At 41.5% G+C, this 23,223-nt stretch overlaps 1 pseudogene; it reads right to left on the bottom strand.

Moving 5' to 3' along the window:
* Positions 1 to 14,790: 14,790 nt before the first annotated feature.
* LOC101837373 lies at positions 14,791 to 16,969 on the bottom strand (annotated as a pseudogene).
* Positions 16,970 to 23,223: the final 6,254 nt, after the last annotated feature.

Below are 23,223 nucleotides of genomic sequence, written 5' to 3' on the forward strand. Positions count from 1 at the left end.
GACTTTGAAGATGATCCTCCTCATTTGTTTTTCATATCTCATGAAACAATTTGAGACACACAGATGTTTGTTGAGATGGTAAAGAAATGATTAGCTCTCACTATGAGAAAAGTATTAGACTTCGGCCATGACTAATAAACTGGATATACCTTAAACCCTTAATGAAACCTGAAAAATTTAGAACCTTGTCCTTTTTTTGTGTGTGGTTCCTGAGTAGCAACAGCCACTCTGAGCTTCTCCCCATGTTTCACTAATGTCAGTGGCATCAAAGTGAAGATTCACAATCATGCTTAAGGTAGATGGCTGGCCAACCCAGCAGAGGTCGAAATAGGAAACGTCACTGGTTACAAGGTAAAGCTTAGCTGAAAATCCAGAAGAAAAGATCCATTAAAACTAAGAACCTTCACTAGCCAGAAAGTGAATCACTACTCCTTTATTCCCAAAGACTGTACATCTAAGTTTAGTCTTTCCCATTAAAACCTTTTTAATTACAAAAATTAAAAAATCTTTAATGTCTCATTTCCTTTCCAGCAATATACAAATTTAAATATTTAGTTTGTATTTCACACTTACATACACACACATGCAAAAACAAACATACACACATATATAGTGACAGACACATGTACATGCACACTCCAACATGCACACCAACACATTGTTATGTACACATGCATGAACACACATGCACTCACATCTATACACACATATACTCTTATACACACACTCACACACTCCTCATGGACATGGGTTTTACTTTTGCTGCCCTGAGAGAATCAGTAGAAAGGATACCATTGACTTCTGAGTCACTGAGTCTGGAGAGGATTTGGGGGGTTTGACCATGACCTTCCAGTACAGTTCATGACTGTGACTGTCTTACCTGTTGAACAACTCTTGTTTTGGCTTCTCTTCTGTCATGTTTACACATTTTTTATGCCACATTCTCCTTTATACCCAGCTTCTTGGAGTTCCTATGACCAAATGTCACAGGCCAGGTGGCTTAAACAACAGCCTGTCACAAGTCCAAGATTAAGGTATTGCCAGATTGGCTTCTTCTGGGCCCTCAGCTCTGTTTGCAGACCACGTCACACATCACCTTATTACACAGCTTTCCTCTGTATGTGTTCCTGGTTGTCCCTCTGTTCAGTGGACTTGTTATCTGAGGATTCCCCAAACCTAAGGACATCCAAACACAGGAAAAATCTAAAACCACAAATAGACACGTGACCAGATAAGAACCTCTCCATGACATATTCTGGTCAATATGTGAAAATTAAGCAAATAAACAATATGAGGGCTGTCAGCGGAAAATGTCAACTCATACATAAGGAAACATCAGAATAACATCAGCTCTTTCATCAGCAATTCTAAAAACCAGGAAAGCATGAACTGATGATACACTACAAGCCCTGAAAGTAAATAACCAACCCAACAAAGTTGTCTATTAAAATTGGTGGAGAAATCAAAAGTAAAATATTTTAAAATAAGCCTAAGGGGCTGGAGCGATGGCTAAGTGCTTAAGAACATTGGCCACTCTTCCAGAAGATTGGGGTTTATTACCAGCACCTATACAATGGCTCACACTTGTCGGTAACTCCAGTTCCTGGGGGATCCAATGCCCTTTTCTGGCATCCTCAGGTTCTAGGCACATGTGAGGTGCATGTAGACATATATTCAGGCAAAACATCCATGCATGTAAAATAATAATTAAAAATACCATAAGTTAAGGAAATTACTAAAGAGTACTATACGCAGAAGGAAAATACCGTTTCATCCATGAGAACACAGAAAAGAGTGTATATCACGTAAAAAGAATGAATGGAAGTCAGATGGGAAGGAATCACATCCAACACAGTCAATCAGGAGAACCAGCCAACCAGAACAATAGCAACAAGGACCATCAGTAATCGCAAACATCTCTCAATATAACCTTGACTGCAAATACCCTTAACTTACAAAAGACAGATTGATTGGGTTGAAAAAATGAAATCCAATAACATTGATGTCATTATCAAGGCTGAACTTGGGAAACACATAAATACTTGGAGATTGAACCAACAGTGGGTCATTGAAGAAATCAGAAGAGATTTTTAAGAATAACTAAAAATCAAATGAAAGCAGTCTTCCAGAACCTTTGGGATATAACTAGGTCAGTTCCAAGAGAGAAATTTATAGCTATACTGTGATCAGAGAGATTTCAAACAACCTAGTGATATACCTCAGGCTCTAGTAAAGATTATGGCAGCAATGAATGAAACAGAATAAATGCATAGAATTAATCAAAGAGCTGCTTCTTTGAAAAGATAAATGATGACAGACCCAGAGCTAAGCTAACCAAATGAAAGGGAAGACCAAAATTAGGAAATTTAGAGGTGAAGGGGGAATTGTGGGCTTGGGAACTGAATGGCTCAGTGAGTGCTTGTTCTGCAAGCCTGAGAAACCTGGGCTCAAATCCTCAGCAGCCAAGTAGAATGGCAGCCACAGCTGAGCATACTGGGAACTGGGGTACGGAGACAGGCAGATCCAGCCAGCCAGTCTAGCTCAAGACGTTGATATTAACATCAGTGAGAAACCCTGTGTCAAGGCACTAAAGTAGAAGAGAATAGAGGAAGCTACCCAGTGCCCTGTTCGTACCTACACGTGTGGGTGCATGGGCAGACACACCTTTACATGTGTGGGTGCATGGGCAGACACACCTTTACATGTGTGGGTGCATGGGCAGACACACCTTTACACTCCTGCTCACTTACATGCTGTGCTAAAATTTCTTCCCAAGGGAGTTGTAAACAATGTCTAACCTCTTTCTAAGGTTCCAGTGACAAACAGCTACAATTGCATTCTGGGAAACCAGTGAGTTTTTTGGCTTTACAGGGCATAGGAATAAACATAACCAAGGAGGCGAAAGACTCCTATAATGGAAACAATAAGACACTCAAAAAAGAAAGTGGAGAAGACACTAGATCAGTGGTGCTCACATGTGGGCCACAGCCCCTTTAGGGGTTGCATATGAAATATCCTGAATATCAGATATTTGCTTTATGATTCATAACAATCACAAAGTTACAGTTATGAAGTAGCAATGAAAATAATTTTATGATTGGAGTCACCACAGCATGAGGAACTGTATTAAAGAGTTATATCATTAAGAAGATTGGGAACACTGCTCTAGATAATGCTAAGAACTTCCATGCTCCTGAATAGGTAGAATTAATATTGTGAAAATGGCACTTTACCCAAACTTATCTATAGATTATCAAAAATCTAATGACAGTTTTCACAAAGTAGAGAAAAATCCTAGAGCTCATATGGAAAAACAGTCACACCAATCTTAAGAACTATGCCAAAAGTGTCATAAGAACTGATGCCAAACTGTGCTTAGCAGGTTGTTGTGACACACAACTTTAATCCCAGTGTTTAGGAGGCAGAGGCAATCATTGTGAGTTTGAGGCCATTCTGGTCTATATAGCAAATTCCAGGCCAACCAGGGCTGCATAATAAGACCGTGTTTCAACAAAACTACATTGCAGAGTCACAGTGATAGAGATAATGTAGTACTGGAATAAATATGTATAACTTGGTAAACAGAACAATGGAGAAAATAAATACCCAAAAGTAAACCCAGTTAGCTATGACCACCTAATTTTTGACAAAGTTGCCAAAACATGCTGGAAACAAGACAGCCTATTAAGTAAATGGTGTTTGCAAGACTATTTTCACATGCAGAAAAATGAGTTTAAATGAATATCTCTCACCCTTAAGAAAGTCATTTCAAAGTGGACCAAAGAGTTTGATTTAAAACTGTAAATGCTGAGCCAGGCATGGTAGCACACACCTTTAATCCCAGCACTTGGGAGGCAGAGGCAGGCGGATCTCTTGAGTTCTAGGCCAGCCTGGTCTACAAATTAAGTTCTGGACATCTAGGGCTGTTACACAGAGAAACCCTGTCTCAAACAAAACAAAGAACCCTGTAAATGCTGAAACAGCTAGAGGAAAACAGGAGAAACTCTCTCTATCTCTCTCTCTCTCTCTCTCTCTCTCTCTCTCTCTCTCTCTCTCTCTCTCTGTGTGTGTGTGTGTGTGTAAAACACTTTGAGTAGAACTTCAATAGCACAGGATTAACAGATGGGATTACATGACTTTAAAATGGTTCTACATAGCAAGGGACATTATCAGCAAACCGTATACAGAATGAAAAAGGCATCTTTTTCAACAACTATATTTAAGATGGGGCTATTATCTAAAACAACTGAAGAACAGCAAAATTAAACCCCCAAACTGCAAAACTGCCAATCAGGACAGTGAACTGAAGAGACAGTTCATAAGAGCTGCAGACAGCCAATAAGTATTTTAAAAGTATTCAGCATCCTTAGCCATCAGGAAATTGCAAGCTAAAACTGTGTTGAGGGGGCTGGGAAGACGGCTCATTAAAAAAAGTGTTTGCCATCCAAGAACAAGGACCTAAATTCAGTTCTCAGGACTAAAACAAAACAAAACAATAACAAAAAACAAGGTGTGTCATATTCTTAGAACCCAAGCACTGGGGAGGTAGAGACACTAAGATCTCCCTGGAACTTGCTGGCCATCCAGTCTAACATAATTGTTAGGTCCAGTTCAATGAGAGAACCTGTCTCAAAACAACAACAGCAGTAACAACAACAACAAAACCCAAGGTGGACTATATCTCCTGAGGAATGACACCTCAGGTTGTTCTCTGGCGTCTACATACATACATGTGCACACACAACAGAGCTGCTTTGCAGCTCTATCTTAGCCCATCACAACAGCTATCATCACAAAATCAGTTGCCAATAACAACAAGAGAACGTGGAGAAAGAGGAACACACTTACTCACTGTTAATGGGAGCATAAGCTGCAACTGTGGAAATCAGTGTGAAGAATTATCAAAAAGAAAAGACCCAGCTATACTCTCCTGGATGTAACTCAAAATATCCTGTATCCTACCCCTGGGACACTTTTATTGTTTATTGATACTTTACCACAATAGCTGAATGGAAGTGAAAATGTGGTATACACATACACGATGAAGTCTGATTCATGAATAAAAAATGAACTTTGTAAGAAAATAAAGTATGTAAAGATATGAAGTGAAGTAATTTAGGCTCAGAAAGATAAATCATGTTACTTCTCATGTGGATCCTATCTTCTAATTTGTATGTGTATATGTATATGTGTGTGTGTGTATGTGTGTATGTGTGTGTGTGTGTGTGTGTGTGTGTGTGTGTGTGTGTGAATGACTCTGAGTAGAAGACAGGAAACTGGAGAGTGTCCATGAGAAACACTAAGGAAGGAGGGGGAGAGGATAGTCGAACACGTGTCAAATGCAAGTGGAAAGGGAAATGCGGGGGAGAAAAGCACAGGGAATGGGGAGCACGGGATGAGAGGTATATATGGTGTGGGAACCTGTTAAAACTAAGTATGCATGAGAACGTCATGAGGAATCCTGTTGCTTGTGTACTAATTAAAAAATAAAAGTATGTATCTTCTTAGTTTACCATCATCAGAGCATCAAATTTATTTATCAATTGAGTGCATATCTCTAGATGTTTGGAAAACCATTAGTTTTAGTTTATTCCTTGACAATTTCATGGAAGTATACAGTGAGTTATGATTACATCTACCTACTGCTTTTCCCCTTTCATCTCCCCTGGGTCCCTTCAACACATCTCCCTCCCAACTTCATGTTCTTTTCTTTTTAATGTCCTTGGAATCCACTTGGTGCTGTCCATATGTGCATAGCAAAGGAGCATGGGCCATCCACTGGAGCAGGTGCAGCTTCTGGTCACACCTGATGGACCAGTCTGACTTCATCATAAGATGAGAAATCATTATATTACAAGGTCAAAATAACTTTATTCCTGTTTTCTGTAAAATTTGGATTTGACTAAGCCTTGACCTATTTTCTGGAATTTGACATGTTCTATACCCTATATCCTAACCTCCACCCTGATAAGATGATCTGCCAAATAATTTTGAATGTTCAGTCAAGTTCCTATGTAACCAAAATTCCCCTGGATACCCCCCAACTCTTGAAACTGGCCTAGCCTTGGGAGCTGTATAAACTCCACTGTCTCCTGTTCAATGCTATTTTCTCAAACCCCACTTTAGGAAGCTAGCCCTGTCTGGCAGTGGGATTAACATACCCTCAAGGAAAAACGGCTCTCCCTCCCTCAGCAGCCACCAACTACCAACAGCTTCTCAGCTGTGGGTGAGTCGTCAGTATACCCTTCCTCATCCATGCCTGAATTCTGGCTCTCTCCATCTTTTGCAGGTCTTGTGTAGGTAATCACAGCTTTGTCGAGTGCATGACTTTACATGGCCAGGTGTGTTCTAATGTTGAGTGCATGACTTTACATGGCCAGGTGTGTTCTAATGTTGAGTGCATGACTTTACATGGCCATGCTGTGTTCTAATGTTGAGCGCATGACTTTACATGGCCATGCTGTGTTCTAATGGCAGCACTCCTCACCATTTCCCAGGGGTAGATTCCTTCTGTCCCCTCTTCCAGATGATTTCCTGAGCCTGTGGGGCTAGGGCTGATATGGATGTCTTCCCCTTAAGGCTGAACAGTCAACAGTAATTTCTTTCCAGCACTTTAAACAGTTATTTGTCTCTGCACTAACCATTGCCCACTGCAAAAGTTCTCTAAATTGAGGGTAACACACATCTATCTGTGTCAACATAAATATCTAGAATGAAGTTTGACAACATGACCATTTAGCAAATTAACAATAGTAGGTTCTTTACTAGGGCCTAGAACCTCCCAAACCATGGGCTTTTGACCAGGCTTACAATATCAAGCATGGTTTCCCTCCTATGGAGTAGTTCTCAACTCCAATCAGAAAGTAGCTTGGTTACCCCTATAACCTTAATGCCACTATTACACTAGTGGGGCCTTCTTAGTAAGCTGGGTATTGTTGAGTATAAGGTCCAGTACTAAGTAAGACCATTGATGTCTTTTCTCCTTCTGTGGCCTGTATAACACCTTCCAGCAGTATGAAAACCACTCAGCAGGTAGGAAGTTTCATGGTCAGTTCAAGACTGATTTCTTTATCTCTTGTAACCAAAGTGTGTGGTGTCTTCAGATCTAACCATCTAGTTATCCTGGGCAGCTAAGATCAATGGCAATAGCTTGTTGTTTTGGAGACCTCTGATGCCTCCCTGACTAATAACTCACAGGGATGTATCCCATGCCTGGCACTGAGATTTTCATTTAATAACCCATGAATTCTGGGAGAAGCTCTGTCTATCTATGCAGGGCACTTCAGTTTACTCTCTCTCTGTCTCTCTGTCTCTCTGTGTGTGTGTGTGTGTGCGTGTGTGTGTGTGTGTGTGTGTGTGTGCGTGTGTGTGTGTGTGTGTGTGTGTTTATGTATTACATCTTCAGTCTTAGTTAGCCCACTGCCTGCCCCATCCTCTGTGCCATCTCCTCACTCCTGTTTAAACCCTTAACTCCCAGTGTTCTTTACCCTCTTCTTTCATATCATATCATGTATTATTTTTTTTTTTTTGGTTTTTCGAGACAGGGTTTCTCTGTGGCTTTGGAGGCTGTCCTGGAACTCGCTTGGTAGTCCAGGCTGGTCTCGAACTTACAGAGATCCGCCTGCCTCTGCCTCCCGAGTGCTGGGATTAAAGGCGTGCACCACCAACGCCCGGCCATATCATGTATTCTATTCTCTTATATTTATAAGAGAATAATTTTCCCCAATCATATTACACATATCTTTTCTATTGACAATTATGGAAAAAACTTTTGTTATTCACCTTTAGTGTGTCTTTCACTTTTTATCAGTTTGATATTTCCTGCAGTAATTCTGGGGACAGAGATGCTGATTCCCAGCTAGTACTCTGCACAGCCGTATTATTTGCTAACGTTAGAAATTTCCACACCAGTTAGTAAAGGCTGAAGCACAGCAACCCATTAGCGCAATAAATGTGCACTGTTGCTGTCACTGAAATTTGCAGTTGTTTGCTATGAAGCAAAAGGTGACTAATATAGACAGTGAGAAAACAGACATTTCATTGCAGTAATTATAGATGCTAGGTATAGTAAAAAATAAAATATCTGCTTGGACAAGTGGCACCATTCCTGTAACCTCAGCATCTGGGAGATCATGAACTCAAATTCAGACTTAGGTACCCAGTGAAACACTGTCTCAAAGAGGAGGGAAAGAGGGAGAGAATGAATGTGAGCAGAAAGCGTGAAGGAGTAAAGCATAACATGGTTTAGGCATACTTTGGGATTTGGATTTTCACCAGTGAAAAACTGCACAGGTGTTGAACAACACGGCATTAGATGAGAATCCACCCTCTTATAGAACACTAATGCTTGTATGATACTCATGCAGAGTACAAGAATTGGAAAATGGTGACCAGGCAAAGTAGAATTCATTCATAGCAAAACATTAGCAATGTTGCCTCACATTTACAGAAGGTAAAAACATATCTAATTGTTATTAACATTTTTGTATATATAACTGCAGGTTTAAGTAGGCTTATCATCATCTGATACTATAATTAGCTCTTTTACCACTAACATTGTATTATCACTATAGATTTTTAAAAGAACTTCAACAAAGAATCATTTCGTATTCTAAAAAAATGAAAATATTAATTCATTGGTACATTCTAAACAAGATGAAATAAATGTACCTCGCTGCTATTAATATTTTGCTGAGGAAGCTTTGAAGCCGCTTCCATTATATCAGATACAAAACAAAGAAACCTATTAATACTACTATGTCCTCTGTGATTTCATACCATCCTGGAGGTTTCAGCTGATGTAAAAGGAAAGAAAAAAATTAGAGACTCGAGGATCACAAAGACAACAAAATGATCTCTTTGTAAAAGGAGAATCATTTCTGTGTCTATTGTGAGATTCAGCAAAGGAGAAACATTTGATGTTAAACAGCGGGGTTCCCTCTAGGAGAAGAGAGCTACAGGCATGCCTGAAAAAGAACCTTAGACTGGAATTAGAAGTGTCTAAATGAGTTTACAGGGTTTTTTATTTTTAAGTTTTAGGTTAACATACAAAACAAGGAGTTTTATTATGGCATTGTTGCATGTGTCATCATACCTTGTTCTCCTATGTGTCCTGTCCCCACGTCCCTCCTCCGTGTCCCCTTTCTTCCCGTTACTGTCCTTCTCCCACTCTGTGGATGAGGATGGCCCCCATAGGGTCTTATATTTAAATACTTGGTCCCAGTTAGCGGAACTGTTTGGAAAGAACTAGAAGGCATGGCCTTGATGGAGGAAATGCATCACTCGGGGTGGCTATGAGGTTTCAAAAGCCCACACCAGGCCCAGTTAGCTCTCCCTGCTTTCCACTTGCAGGTGCTTTGTAATCTCTCAGCTGCTGCTCCAGCATCATGCCTGTCTGCTCACTGCCATTCTCCCCACTATAATGTCCATGAACTCACCCTCTGAACTGTGCATCCCCAATAATCTCTCTCCTCTATAAGCTGCCTGATGTGGGAAGTTCTTCTGTGTATATGTCAATAAAGCACTGTTGGCCAATAGGGAAGCAAGATAGGTGGGACTAGGCGTCTAGGCGGATTCTGGGAAATGTAGTGAAGAGAGTGGTCGCCATGTGATCTCCTGGGAGCAACGGGTGCTCAGGAGTGCGTCCTCAAAAAGATAAGTCCTTATACATATATATTAGTAATTATGGGCTAAAACTCAAGTCAGAGCTAGTCAATAAGAAATCAAACAAACAGCCAACAGCTTCATAATTAATATAGTGTCCCATGTGTTCATTTGGGTTAGCATGGCTCCGGGACCTAGGCAGGATCCCACAACAGCTACCTTGATCATGGTGTCTTCACAGCAAAAAAATGAACTAAGCCAGCCCCCTTCTTTTTCCTCATTGTGTTTCTCTATACCCTACTTAACACCTTAAGATCCCTGCTTCTCTTCTCCTGATCTCCTTTCTAGTTTGATGTCCTACAAGCACAAAGTATAATCACACACACACACACACACACACACACACACACACACACACACACTTAAAATGCAGGTTCTATGTAAAAGAAAACATACAATGCAGGATATGCAGATTTCACTTTTCTTTATGTGAAAACGAAGTTGCATTAGGCATGTGAACCATTTCTTCATGCACTCACCTGTTGATGGACATCTAGGCTTACTCAATTTCCTGGCTATTATGAATGGTGCAGCAGTAAACATAGATGCGCAAGTATGTCTGCAGAATGCAGACTTAGAATCCTTTGGGTACATGTCTGAGTGACATTGCCATGTCACATAGTAGTTCTAGTTTCTGTGCTTTGAAGAACCTTGTGCTGATTTCCACGGTGGCTGCACAAGTTCAAATTCTCAGCAGTTCTTCATATATCCTGAATACTAGTTCCCTGTTTGGTGTTAGTTGGCAGAAATTTCTTCCCATTCTATAGATTGTCTCTTCACTAAGGTGATTGCTTCCTTTGCTGTTAGGAGCATCTTCATTTCACGTAATCCCATTTGACAGCTGGGGGAGTGGGGTTCCTGTAGTATAGGAGTCCGGTTCAAAAAATCATAGAAAATCATAGCCTGTGTCCATGTCTTTTTTGTTTGTTTTATTTTCTGAGACAGAGTTTCTCTGTAGCTTTGGAGCCTGTCCTAGAACTCTCTTTGTAGACCAGGCTGGCCTAGAACTCACAGAGATCTACCTGCCTCTGCCTCCCCAGTGCTGGGATTAAAGACTTCTGCCACCACTGCCTGGCTCTATAATTTGGACTTGATATTAATCCCTCTGTAGCATTGTCTTTTCTGCTATTAATTGCTGTAGCTATTTTGAGCCTTTTGAATTCACATTTTGAAAATAAGTAGTATTTATACATTTGATTTTAATTGTATACACAAAATTTCAACATTGTCTCTGCTTTGTGGGACCTATAAATGATGTATTAACAGTGAATCAGTGTTTCTAAATATTTTCTGCTAAAAGGTTCTAGAAGACAATTTAAAATGGCTCCCAATGGCCTCAGTCTGAATTTGAACATCAAAATAAATAATGGTAGCAAAGAATTATGACCTATATGAAAATGTCCTTTTTTGTGCCACCAATAATAGATGAACTATAGAAAGATTCCTTCAGAAACATTTTTGTTTCTGAAACAAAAAACTACCATTCCTTGAAAATCATATAAATAAGCAAATCAAGCAAAAATTATAAATGCTACATAGCAAGTCCAGGTCATCCAAGGCTACATAATGACACATTATCTCAAAAATAATCATTAATTGTCATTAAAACTCAAAATTTAAAAGGTACAGAACTAAAATTATCTACCAATGAAATCACTACTAATTACTTATTAGTTACAAAGCGGGAAATGGGAATTTTGTAGTTTAACAATCTAGCAGGCATGATGATTGCCACACAGGCTCAACAAGAGAAGGGGTTGCTAAGCATCAAGATGATTGCTTTCCAAACTTAAGGCTGGAAAATTCTCAGAGCAGAAAGAGAGATGTAAGGTACCTTGATGAGAACTGTCATATAAACTGCTCCACCAGCCCACAGTGGCAGGAACCTTCCTGTCTTGCGATGCTCTCAAATCTTCCACCCACGATATCTGTCTTAGTTAGCTCTAACTAAGCTTTGGCACGTTGTAGAGCATCCTGGGAAAGGAGTCTCAACTGGGGGACTGTTCAGATCACACTTGCCTTTGGGAATGTCTCTGGGGAAATGTCTTGATTGTTAGTTGACACAGGAGGACCTAGATCACTGTGGAGAGCACAATTCCAAGCGCCTATGGCCCTGAGATTATAAGAAAGCTAGCTAGTCATGAGCCTGTGTGAAAGCCAGCAAAACAGCATTCCTGCCACAAGTTTCTGCCCTGACGTCCCTGGACTGTAAACTATAATATGAAAAGGGCTTTTCCCTCCCCTAAGTTGCTCTTGGTCATGGTATTTTATCACAACAACAGAAAGAAACTAGAATAATACCAGAGGAGCATAAGCCAGTTTCAGGAAACCAAAAGAAATGAACATTGCTCTAATGATGGACAAGAAGCCGAGGAAGGAAAGAATATACAAACATTCAGAAAACACCATTTATTAGCACAACTTGCCAAAAAGACAAATAACAGCTTGAACACAAAAAAAAACTATACCTTCAAATATTAAAAAAAAAACTGTTGTGAGGTAAGCCCACCAGAGGCCATAACATGGACACTCTTACAGCCTAAAACAAAGTCTTTATTGCCAGCCAGCAGATGCACAGGGAACTTATCCAAATCATACAGCCTCAGGCCTTACAGATCTTTGTCTTTTATGCTCAGAAACTACATCCTGGTTGTCACACTTCAGTTAGCATCCAATTTATTTACCTCAGCAACACCTCAAATATTTCTGCATGTCTCATTCTCCCTGAGTGGTAACTATCATGTCTATTGGGCTAAAATAAATCCCTCCTTAATTTGCTTTGGTTATATACCTGTTACAGCCATGAGAAATGTAAGTAACATATAAAATTGGTACTAAGAAGGAGGGCTGTTGCTTTGGTAAACATGATCATGTGAGTCTGAGGCCTTTGCAACTCATTCGTTAGATGCATATGTCAGAGTTAGTGACGTCGGTCTAAACAGCCCTTGGATGCTACAAGCACTGAGCCATTCTGATGAATATGGGAAGACCAGAATACTGAGAGACATACAGACACTGGAGGCCTGGATGATGATATTTCAGAGGGAAAGAAGGATTCTCTCAGGAACTAGGCTTCAGAGACATCATGTGACATTCTGGTAAAGCATCTGGCTGCATTCTGCTCATGTTCAGAGAACTTGGGTAAGGCTGAAATAAAAACAAGTGGATTATTTTGTTTGGCGGAGGCAGTCTCAAGATAGGCTAGCATTCAAGTTGTGGCATGGCTGTCTCTCACTGCCCTTACCCAGTGAGAGAGCAAGTGGAGAAAAGGGATATGAAAAATGTGCATCATTAAAAAGAAACACCCCTTCTACAGTGAGACCACAGGAAAGGTAAGACCTGATCTACCAGAGGCTCCTTCTATTGAAAACTCGAATTCATTGGAAGGGGAAAAAAACTCAACTGAGAATGCAGCTAAAAGTTTCCTGAGTGTATAGTTAGCCTTATATCAACTTGACACAAGTGACCGTCACCTGGGAAGAGGACTCTGACTTGAGAAAATGTCTCCATAAGACTAGCCTGCTAAGCATTTTCTTGATTACTGATTGGTGGGAGGTGCCACCCCTGGGCAGGTAGGTCTGCAAGGTATAAGAAAGCAGGCTGAAAAAAAAAACACGAAATGTAAGCAGTGTTCCTACACGGTCTCTGCATCAGTACCTACCTGTCGGTTCCTGCATTCATGCCTGTCCTGACTACTTGATTTCAGTTATAGACTATGACCTGAAAGTTAAAAGATGAAATAAACTATTACCCAAGTTGATTTTGGTTATGGTGTTTCACCACAGCAATAAGACCCCAGCTAAAATACTGACTAAAAACAATTCCTAGAGAGTTGCTTCCCCAGGTCAGCACACAAAATCATTGCAGTTATGGTCCAAAGGAGCCAGACTGCATCCTGAGCTGGCAGCAGGACTGGCATTGTGATCCACGTGATTGTATAGGCATGGGGATCATGGAGGCTTGATCATGAAGGCAGTGTTTGACAGGGTTGGAGTCCTGCATGGAGTCCTTGAGAAGCTACTGTGTGAAGATGAAACTTAAGTTGCAATGGAAACCCCGTGATATTGGAGACACCAGAATCATGGAACATCTTCTGAGAAAAGATGCAAGAGCCCAGTGAACCAAGGGAGAGGCTACGTGCATCATAAGAGGTAAGGTGGGACCAGAAGAGGTGCCTTAGCCCATTGGAACCCAGATGATTCCATCATGAGCTCCAGACGATAAACATGGAATGGCAGAATTTTGTATTTGCCCTGCTGTGTTTCAGTCTTGCTTCAGCCTGAACTTTCCTAGTTATGGCCACATTCCTCTCTTGGAATTGCATCATTTACTCTGTGCCATTGTATGTTTCTCAAGAGACTTCCGGAGTCTCAAAAGAGTCTATGCACTTCCACTTCTGAACTGTACTGGAACTGTTAAAGTCTATGGGGACTTGCGAAGTTGGATTAAATACATTTTGCATTGCGAGATGTCCTTGACCCTACAATGGCAAAAGTAGAAAGTTGTGACTTACAGGCAATGTTTGGTAAGGCTGATGAGGAGTAGACTTGTGCTGCATACTGACTGTCCTCTTGACATGATCTAATGTCCCCCAGGAAGCAAGCTTCTAGGAATGTCTGTGAAGGTGTTTCTAGATTAGCAGTCCTGCACTAATGTATGTGACACCAGCCTGTGGGCTGGGGTCCTGGACTGAACAGAAGGAGAAGGCGAGCTCGGCTTATCTCTGCTTCCTGCTGTGGGTGCAGTATGGAGAGCAGCTCTTGCTGCCATGGCTTCCCCACCATGATGCACTGAATCTCCAAGCCATATATCATAATAAACTTCTCCTTCCTAAAGTTGCTTTTGTCAAGCGTTCATCATAGCAATGAGAAAAGTAACTAATATAGACGGGGGAAAACAATTTAAGACTATTCTAGATTTTTCTTTCAATTTGAGAGCTATAGATAAATCTTCTCAACATCCAAATAAAAAGATAAGAAGGTTTCTTTGTGTTTCGTTTTGTTTTGACACTCTCGCTATGCTGCCTAGGCTTGAGAGGTCACTCCGCCACCACCTGGGATTATAGGTGTGCATCACTATGCCTGGCATAAAGTTATATTTTAAACAATTTTTTAACAGGCTAATTTATCAGGGTCTAAAGCCTTCTGTGAGAAGCCTCTCTGGTGCAGATGGAGAGCTAGCTTCTTAAACCTCAAACTCAAACTCAAGGTACTGTGGGTCAAAGTCGTGGATGAAGCCATCTTCATCGCCACTGCTGTGACTCTTGCCATCAGGATGGAAGGCAACACTGTTGATAGGTCTGAGGTGGCCCTTGACTCTTCTAAACTCTTTTTCAAAAACCCAAATGGAAGAACTTGCCTCAAACTTGCCAATCATGATGGAGGTTGTGGTTACGTCCATGGCTTCCTGACCTTCTCCCGGCACCACGTGGTCACAGTTGGGAGAGAGGGCAGCTGAGTTGACAGGGGTTCTCTTCAGAAAGTCTTCTGATGTTCAAGATTCATGGAGTCAAGGAGCTTCGCTGTGTTGTTGTTGGATGCAGTGACAAACATGGTCATGTCTCTAGACAACGGGATGCTGTTGATCTTCTGGGAGCATTCCTTAACATTCATCCCCACTTCTCCAGATTTGGCCCTATACTGGTTGAGCTCTTCATGGCCTGCAATGATACAGTCTCTCAGGGGTCCTCAAATGGCACTTGTGAGTCATTACGGGGAATCTTCATGTAGAACTCATTGCTGTTGATCTGGCTTGGATCCCGTAGATCAAAGAATCTCACAAAGCACTGGCCCCCCTTCTTGCTTGTCTGTGGAGCACATGATGATGCTGCCCCCCAAAGTCAAATCACAAATTCAGATGGCTGAGTTGGTCTGAGTAGAGCCAGCTGCTTCCCTGTTTCACAGTCCTAGAGATGATGGCTGTTGTCAGCTGAGCCAGTAAGGACATGGTTGGTGTCCCAGTCAGCATCCACTTACCACACAGCTCCAGGATGGCCCATGTAGGTGCTCAGCCTCTCAGCATTCTCAGAGAATCACACATTGACGATAGGGTCTTTGGCCACAGTGAGGAGGAGATCTCCTTTGTGGTTGTACTTGATTTTCGTAAAGGACCACTCATGGCCCCTCATCAGGATGGGCTTTATCCTAGTGGTGACACAAGGAGAAAAGCAAGGTGAGTAGGACCGAAAGAGGACTCAAGGGTTTTCTTTTCCTTTCTTCTTTTTTTTAAAGATAAGGTAAAATATTCGCTTCAGACTTCTCCTTTGCAGCCTGGTAAGCTAACGGCAGTAGAATAACCATGGCAGACTAGGGAGGACCGTGATTTGAGACTCTGACCTGGCCAAGGTGATACTGTTTACTTCTCAGGCAGATGCTTGCAAATGACCAGGACTCAAAGGTCGTGTCATCTTCATCATAGACTTAAGGAAGATGTTTGAAGAAGGTACTATGACAGAAAGTTTGTGTCCCCGCAATTCCTATGCTGACATCTCAATTGCCAAGTGATGGCATCAAATTTGGAAGGGCAAAACCCTTAGGAATGGAATTATGAAAGAGAGCACAGAGTCATCCCTGTCTTTCTCTGTATAAGATCACAGCAACACTGATTTTTCCAATCTGGTTCTTGTCTTCTCTTCCTTCAAGAAAGGAGTGGGCAGACACCAAAGGAAAACAAGCAAGGAACTATTTATTTGCCACTTGGTAACATTTTACAAGGATTAGGGGGAAACTTGAATAGGAAAGTAGAACCGAGACTCCAGGCAGTTTAGAGAGTGGTAGCGTGACACCTCTAAGTTCTCAGCAGGCCTGAGGCACCTAGCTGAGAGGTTGAAAGTGTTGCAGTGCCAGTGGAGGGCAGTTCCTTGCAGAGCACACCCACAGATCAGTGAAGCGTAGGGTTGTAGGTCTCTCTTCTCTAGCAGGTGTTGAAGACCCGGAGCAAGTCCCTCTGATTACAGCCCAATTAGCATGCCTTGATATCTTTGGGGACAGGGTTCTATCTCTGAGGCTTGAGAGCTAAAGCAGTTCCCTTCTCTTTCTGTCCTGATAAGTACAAGTTTGGCTCCAAAGTTTTCATTCTTCCTCCTCTGGATAGCACCGAGAATTCAACTCTGGCCAGATCTAGACTTGTAAAAATGCTAGCAGGTTTGTATAGAATTGGGTGGGCTCTGACTGACAATGTGTGTATGCAAATAAAGCCTTGTCAAGCCTGGGAATAGAAAGCAAAAGCCCACCAAACTCTGGGAGAATTACCAGTCCGGGCGCTGACTGGAGAAGGTGAAAGGAAAGGTATTAAACCACAGCCTCATGACTGCCACAGGGCGGAAGTAGCCTGCTGGCTGCGATGAGGTGTTAGTGTGTGTGTGAGTTTGTTTTCAGCTTCCAGGGGCTTTCACTCACAGATGGCACAGCCAAAGTCCTGATCGCTTCCTGGGTCCATCCATTGGTTGCTGTGAATTGTCAAACATGGCTTAATGGGAATTTAGAAGCCATGCCGGGCCTGGGAGGAGGTCCTATATCTTTCATTAGGACAAAGACTGATCCCCATAAGACACCAAATGTGAATGCACTCTGATCTTGGACTTCCCACCCTTCGGACTGTAAGAATGCTTTTCTGATTTTATTTATCTACCTAGTTCATAGTATGCGATGATGCATTGTGGGTGTCGTCTTGCCTGAATAGAGGGATGACCCGAGGATTGCTAAGATACTTCTGGCTGTTTCTATGAGAACATTTCTAAAGGAGATTGCATTTGGATCACTACGGGGAATGGGGAAGTCCCACCCTGATGCACTGGTGAGCAAATGGAACAAACGGAGCAAAACTCAGAACGGAGAATTCATTCTCTATTCTAACCCTTCCTTTCAGAACACGTGCAGTTTCCTGCTGTTCCTACCCTTGAACATCAGACTCAAGTTCATCATCCTTTAGACTCAAATTGTACCAGCTGCTTTGGGGTCGGGTGGGGACCCTTAAGCACTGAGTCTCATGCTGGGCAGCATCCCTGGCCTCCTTTTACTCTGGGTTCATGAATTGGGCTGCAGCTTTCCAGCTTGCCCGCCACTGTGGAGCTGCTCAGTCAGATGCTGGTTGTATGAGTTGTTCTAACGAGCCCCTTCTCACACACGCACCTATACTCTATTGACTCTTTCTCTACTCACTACTAATTATTCCGCCATAACAGCCTGAATGGACTAAGACAGAATCTCATGATAAAGTGTGTATTAGTTACTTGTTTATTTATTATCATTCTTGTTGTTTTAGTATAGTTGCAATGGGATAAGAGTCCATGATGACAAAGCTGGGGCATGGTGACTGGAGTAAGAAAAAACAGAGTACTTAGATATGTCATTAGGCTTTGAACTCTCAAAGTCCATCAGCAGCGGGCTTTTCCTTTAGCAAGGTCACACCTCCTAAGCCCACCCAAACAGTGCCACCAACTAGGGACCAAGTATTCAAATTGCTGAGATTATGGGGGATGTTTTCATTCAAATCCCTACAAGTATGTTGAAAAGAAAGTGAATGAATGAACGCATAGTTTGGGCTCTACCTCTAGTTCTTGGTGTCTCTTTCTCCAGCTACTTTACCCTCCCCCATTGCATGCATGAATATTTATAACTAACTGGGTTACGGTGGTCTCTGGATATGTACAATTTAAGTGACAACACCTCCAGAGAAGCTAGGAAACAAGGAGGACTATAAAAGAGACATACATGGTCCCCCCAGTGAAGCAGAAAGGGACAAGAGTCCCTGAACAAATGGGGAGTATGGGGGAGGGGGGAGGCAGGAGAAAGAGGAGGAGAGAAGAGGAAGGGAAGAATATGAGGGATCAGGAAGACTGAGTAGGGAGATAAATAGAGAACAAGAAAAAAGACACATCAACAGAGGGAACTACCATAGGTTTAAAGAGAAATTTGGCACTAGGGAATTATACAGAGAACCAAAAAGATGACCCCAACTAGGACCCTAAACAACACTGAAGAGGCTACCTTAAATGCCCTCCCCCTATAATGAGATTGATGATCACATTAAATGCCCTCCTAGAGCCTTCATCCAGTAGCTGATGGAAGCAGAAGCAGAGATCCACAGCCAAGCACTGAGCCAAACTCCTGGAATCTAGTTTCAGACAGGGAGGAGTGATGAGCAAAGGGATCAAGACCACGCTGGGAAAACCCACAGAAACACCTGAGCAAGTGGGAACTCATGAACCCCAGTTTGACAGCTGGGGAACCAATATAAGACCAAACCAAGACCCCTGAACGTGGGTGTCAGCTAGGAGGCCTGGGCAGTCTATGGGGCCTCTGGCAGTGGAACCAGGATGTATCCCTAGTGCACGAACAGAATGTGGGAGCCCATTTCCCATGGAGGGATACTCTCTTAGTCTAGATACACAGGGGAGGGCCTAGGCCCTGCCCCAAATGATTTTTCAGATTTTAATGATCCCTCATGGAAGGCCTCACCCTCCCTGGGGAGTGAATGGGGGATGGGATGGGGGATCAGTGAGGGGCATGGGAGGATGGGAGGGAGAGGGACCTGGGATTGATATTTAAAGTAAGATTGTTTCTAATTTAAATTATACATATATAATTTCAGTGATAAATAAGGACACTTGACATAAGGGACATTTTGCAAAGAAAATTCTAAAATCATTATAGCTTAAAATTTTTAAACAGTCTCAGTAAGTCAGAGGGGATGGCCTACAGAGGTGGAGATAAAGACGAGGGAAGCAAAGTTACTTTTCATTTTCTTTGGGGGTAAGATTGAAGAAGAATCTATAATGAAACACTTTATTGGGTATCAAAGAACAAAATTACAATAAATTGAGCTTCAAAGGCTAATTATCTCTTATTAGTAATTAATTCATCACTGAAAAGCATCCTGCCTACAAGGTAGAACTCCAGCGAGCTCCAGGAGGGAATAAACTTTACAAGTAGAAAAAGCTGAACAAAACAAAAACAGGGTGACATGAGCTCCCACCCCTAAGCAAGAAGCTGTCTCCACTGACATTTGCTTGCAAAGGAAAAACTAGTTCTCTTCAGTAGACTCTCCACGGAAGCCCCATGCCAGTAGATGGCCAATCAAAGAAAAAAAAATCAATGTTATTTTTGCAGATTTTTTTGTCTCATATTGCCTTTTGGAGGCATTTTTTGTTTGTTTTTCTGGTCTTTTCAATTTTTATGTTGTGTGTGTGTTGTGGAATAACCTTTTTGTATGCTGTGAAGATATGTCACTCAGATTGGTTTAATAAAACCTGAATGGCCAATAGCTAGGCAAGGCTTTCAGGGCACAGAGGATGATGGGAAGAAGAAGGCAGAGATGCAAGGGAGACAGAGACAGCAACACATGCAGGAGGAGAGGTAACAGCACATAGATTACAAGAAATGGCTTAATTTAAATTATAAGAGCTAGTTAGAAACAAGCCTAAGCTATCGGCCAAGCTTTCATGATTAATAAGTCTCTGCATCATGATTTGGGAGCTGGCTTGTGGGACAGAGAAAGTACAAATACAATTTTTTTTAGATAAGGACCTGAAAATCCCAAGGGAAGCAGAGTGATTGGCTGACCTTCTCTCCATGTTCTCTGGAACCTCCAGCACTGGAAATTTCCCTGAACTGTTTCCAAGTCTCTTCCTGTCCTTTCTTGTTCCTCCAAGGATGTATGGCTGATCACAGTCAGTCAATCGCTGACTCAATTCTAGAGTAAAGTTGCTTCATTGGCACAGTGTATTGGCTGTACGGACAATTCTCCTGCAACATGTGTTTTTTTTTTAATTCTGTTTTTGTTGTTGTTTGCTTGTTTGCTTTCTAAAGAGAGAAAGAACGGGCTTGGAGTTGTGTGGATGGGGAGCTAGGCAGGATCTGGAAGGAGTTCGGAGGGGGAAACTATGATCAAAATATAGTGTATGAAAAATAATGTTTTGTAATTAAAAACAATAACAACGAAAGAAAAAACAAGGCGGAGTAAGGGTTGGTCCTGCTGAAGTCACTTTCTTTATAGAGGATATTGTTTACTTTATGGGAGCGATTGTTACCTTCTTACTGACTTGTTGCAAAGTAAACAGTTTAAGTTTTAGTTAGGTGGTACAGAACCTTATGTTAGGCTTGATTTCTTTAAACAGAGAAAATTAAGTAGAACATAATGTTTGATTACTAGCGCCAGGAAAGAGAAAATAGTCACTAAATGAACTGAAAAATAAAGCCAATTAACATGGAACAAAAAGAACGAGCAACAATTTCATAAACTTGGCAACATTAGGAAGAGGAAGATTAAAGCATACTGTTAAATACAAGAGCAAGACAATCAACTATATCAACCATTATATTTTATAAGGATGGACTGAATTTTCCCACAAAATATACAAAGTGACAGATAATATTTAAAATGCCCACCTATATACTACTTATATGAAAAAAGATCAAAATTAAAGTCATGCACAAAGAAACATGTGATACACACACACACACACACACACACAAACATACCACATAGATGATCTTTGTCACCAATTTCTGGCACTGGGCTTCAAAACCCCTGAGATTTTCTGAGTAATAGGAATGTCTTTGTTATGCTAATAAGGCAACTCCAGGTGGAAGCCTTAGATAGCTTCAAAATGGTGACTGGCAGAGAAACCAATCACATGATTAGAAGGCTGAAACTTTCAGTGACTTGACCTTGGAGAAGGAAGGATGCTAGAGATTAACTTCAATCATAAGGCTAGTGATTTAATCAGTCCTGCCTATATAATGAATGATAGATTAAAAATATGAGGACACTGAAGCTTGCAGGCGCTTCCTGACCGGTGAACACATCATAGGGGGTGACATGGCTGGATCTCACAGTGGGTTCCCCCTCCTCCCTACCAGGCCCTGTGTTTCTTATGTTCTTGAACTATATATTTTGTCTTCTGTAACAAAATGTAATTGCAAGTGTAATGCTTTTGATGAGTTATTTATTTTTATTTTTCTTAATATATATGTGTATGTGTATGTGTGTATATGTATGTATATATGCATGATGTATGTATGTATGTGAGTGGTGGTCAGAAGACAGTTTTCAGGAGTTTATTATCTCTTTACATCATGGAAACTCCAGGGATGGAACTCAGTTGTCTGCCTTGGTGGCAAGTGTCATTACCCACTGAGCCATCTTGCTGAATTTTGCTTTTAGTGAACTTTGTGAGTCATTCTTCTGAGTTATTAAACCCAAAGTGGATGTTTAGAAACCCCCATATTTGTAGACAAGTCAGACAGAAGTGTGGGTACCCACTTATAAAACTGATGTCTGACATTAACTCTAGTTTGTGTCATAACTGAAAATAGGACTCCAGGTAGCATCAGAAGATCAGATGTGGAGTAGTAATATTACTGACTGAAATATGAGGGTGGGATTGAAACTAAAGTCACCAAACAAGATAAGATAACAATGTGTACTTTATGGCAAAAAGAAAAAAGATGAACTAGTGTGTACCAAAAATAACAGTAGTTGGATATGTAGAGATAAAAGAAGCAGAAGGAATCCAGGGAGATGGGGTAAAAATATAATTGTAGGAAACAACAACACAAAAAATAGTTCAGGGTTAGCTGAAGCTACTAGGCAGAAAGAATCTGGAGAAATTTAGTGATATAAACTCAATTTAATAGATACTACTTAGAAACTACAATACTTCAAAAAGACAGAGTATACTGTGTGACGTGGATAGAGTTTTGTTGTGTAATGGACTCTAGAGAAAGCCACAACTTAAGAAAGGAAGAGGAGACCGGGCGGTGGTGGTGCACGCCTTTAATCCCAGCACTCGGGAGGCAGAGGCAGGTGGATCTCTGTGAGTTCGAGACCAGCCTGGTCTACAAGAGCTAGTTCCAGGACAGCCTCCAAAGCCACAGAGAAACCCTGTCTCAAAAAACAAAAAAACAAAAACAAAAAAAACAAAACAAAAAAAAAGGAAGAGGAGAAGAGGATAGGGAGAGAAGAAAAGGGAGGGAGAGAGGAGGAGAAGAAGGACTGAGAAGCTGGGCATGGTGGAAATGTGCAATCCCAACACTTGAGGGTTGGAAACTGAAAGAGCAGAAGTTCTTGGCTAACCTTAGCCATAGGTCACTGAGGCCCATCCTGGGCTACCCTGCTTCAAAAAGACATGTGCAAAAATACTCCATCTTCTCTGACTGCAGTCCTCAGGAATTAGAAACAACAACAACAAAACACGGATGATAAGTTAAGAGCAGCCAGTTATTCTGGGCCCCAGAGTTGGCACGGTGGTTTTAAGAGCACTTCCTGCTCTTCCTGAGAACTGGAGTCCAGTTCCCAACCTACACATAGAGTGCCTTCCACCCACCTGCAGCTCCAGTTCCAGATCTGACACTCCCTTCTGGCCTCTGTAGGTACCTGAACAGACAGGGCATACACCCAAACAGACCCATATACATACATGTAAATCACTATAAGAATAAATCCTAAAACAAAACAAACAAACAAAACCCCCAGCTGCCCCTTAGTATCTCAGGACAGTCCCAGGATTCCCATGGATACCAAAATCCACATATAGTCAAGTCCCTTACATGAGATGAC

The sequence above is a fragment of the Mesocricetus auratus genome, unplaced genomic scaffold, assembly GCF_017639785.1.
Source record: "Mesocricetus auratus isolate SY011 unplaced genomic scaffold, BCM_Maur_2.0 Super-Scaffold_100009, whole genome shotgun sequence".
Taxonomy (NCBI): domain Eukaryota; kingdom Metazoa; phylum Chordata; class Mammalia; order Rodentia; family Cricetidae; genus Mesocricetus; species Mesocricetus auratus.